Below are 2500 nucleotides of genomic sequence, written 5' to 3'. Positions count from 1 at the left end.
TTGGTGAAAAACGAAAATGTTGGTTTTGGAAAAGTGGCTGGACTCAATCCTCACAAATGCCTTCAAAGTGATGTGGGAGAAGTTTGGGATCAAAAGGAATTGATCTTGGCATGGTTGGTGCATAGCCAAGTTCCATGATTTTGGATTTTTGGCTTGATTTTGTGACTTGGTGGTGATTTTGGTGAAAAACGAAAATCATGGTTTTGGAAAAGTGGCTGGACTCAATCCTCACAAATGCCTTCAAAGTGATGTGGGAGAAGTTTGAGATCAAAAGGAATTGATCTTGGCATGGTTGGTGCATAGCCAAGTTCCATGATTTTGGATTTTTGGCTTGATTTTGTGACTTGGTGGTGATTTTGGTGAAAAACGAAAATCATGGTTTTGGAAAAGTGGCTGGACTCAATCCTCACAAATGCCTCCAAAGTGATGTGGGAGAAGTTTGGGAGCAAAAGGAATTGATCTTGACATGGTTGGTGCATAGCCAAGTTCATGATTTTGGTGTTTTGGCTTGATTTTGTGGCTTGGTGGTGATTTTGGTGAAAAACGAAAATCATGGTTTTGGAAAAGTGGCTGGACTCAATCCTCACAAATGCCTTCAAAGTGATGTGGGAGAAGTTTGGGATCAAAAGGAATTGATCTTGACATGGTTGGTGCATAGCCAAGTTCCATGATTTTGGATTTTTGGCTTGATTTTGTGACTTGGTGGTGATTTTGGTGAAAAACGAAAATGTTGGTTTTGGAAAAGTGGCTGGACTCAATCCTCACAAATGCCTCCAAAGTGATGTGGGAGAAGTTTGGGATCAAAAGGAATTGATCTTGACATGGTTGGTGCATAGCCAAGTTCATGATTTTGTGACTTGGTGGTGATTTTGGTGAAAAACGAAAATGTTGGTTTTGGAAAAGTGGCTGGACTCAATCCTCACAAATGCCTTCAAAGTGATGTGGGAGAAGTGATGTGGGAGAAGTTTGGGATCAAAAGGAATTGATCTTGACATGGTTGGTGCATAGCCAAGTTCATGATTTTGGTGTTTTGGCTTGATTTTGTGGCTTGGTGGTGATTTTGGTGAAAAACGAAAATCATGGTTTTGGAAAACTGGCTGGACTCAATCCTCACAAATGCCTTCAAAGTGATGTGGGAGAAGTTTGGAATCAAAAGGAATTGATCTTGACATGGATGGTGCATAGCCAAGTTCATGATTTTGGATTTTTGGCTTGATTTTGTGACTTGGTGGTGATTTTGGTGAAAAACGAAAATGTTGGTTTTGGAAAAGTGGCTGGACTCAATCCTCACAAATGCCTCCAAAGTGATGTGGGAGAAGTTTGGGATCAAAAGGAATTGATCTTGACATGGTTGGTGCATAGCCAAGTTCATGATTTTGTGACTTGGTGGTGATTTTGGTGAAAAACGAAAATGTTGGTTTTGGAAAAGTGGCTGGACTCAATCCTCACAAATGCCTTCAAAGTGACGTGGGAGAAGTTTGGGATCAAAAGGAATTGATCTTGACATGGTTGGTGCATAGCCAAGTTCATGATTTTGGTGTTTTGGCTTGATTTTGTGGCTTGGTGGTGATTTTGGTGAAAAACGAAAATCATGGTTTTGGAAAACTGGCTGGACTCAATCCTCACAAATGCCTTCAAAGTGATGTGGGAGAAGTTTGGAATCAAAAGGAATTGATCTTGACATGGTTGGTGCATAGCCAAGTTCATGATTTTGGATTTTTGGCTTGATTTTGTGGCTTGGTGGTGATTTTGGTGAAAAACGAAAATCATGGTTTTGGAAAAGTGGCTGGACTCAATCCTCACAAATGCCTTCAAAGTGATGTGGGAGAAGTTTGGGATCAAAAGGAATTGATCTTGACATGGTTGGTGCATAGCCAAGTTCATGATTTTGTGACTTGGTGGTGATTTTGGTGAAAAACGAAAATGTTGGTTTTGGAAAAGTGGCTGGACTCAATCCTCACAAATGCCTTCAAAGTGATGTGGGAGAAGTTTGGGATCAAAAGGAATTGATCTTGACATGGTTGGTGCATAGCCAAGTTCATGATTTTGGATTTTTGGCTTGATTTTGTGGCTTGGTGGTGATTTTGGTGAAAAACGAAAATCATGGTTTTGGAAAAGTGGCTGGACTCAATCCTCACAAATGCCTCCAAAGTGATGTGGGAGAAGTTTGGGAGCAAAAGGAATTGATCTTGACATGGTTGGTGCATAGCCAAGTTCATGATTTTGGTGTTTTGGCTTGATTTTGTGGCTTGGTGGTGATTTTGGTGAAAAACGAAAATCATGGTTTTGGAAAACTGGCTGGACTAAATCCTCACAAATGCCTTCAAAGTGATGTGGGAGAAGTTTGGGATCAAAAGGAATTGATCTTGACATGGTTGGTGCATAGCCAAGTTCCATGATTTTGGATTTTTGGCTTGATTTTGTGACTTGGTGGTGATTTTGGTGAAAAACGAAAATGTTGGTTTTGGAAAAGTGGCTGGACTCAATCCTCACAAATGCC

This window comes from Phaseolus vulgaris, chromosome 1, assembly GCF_051622355.1.
Source record: "Phaseolus vulgaris cultivar YP4 chromosome 1, ASM5162235v1, whole genome shotgun sequence".
In the NCBI taxonomy this organism is placed as follows: domain Eukaryota; kingdom Viridiplantae; phylum Streptophyta; class Magnoliopsida; order Fabales; family Fabaceae; genus Phaseolus; species Phaseolus vulgaris.
Note: the sequence above shows the minus strand (reverse complement) of the source record.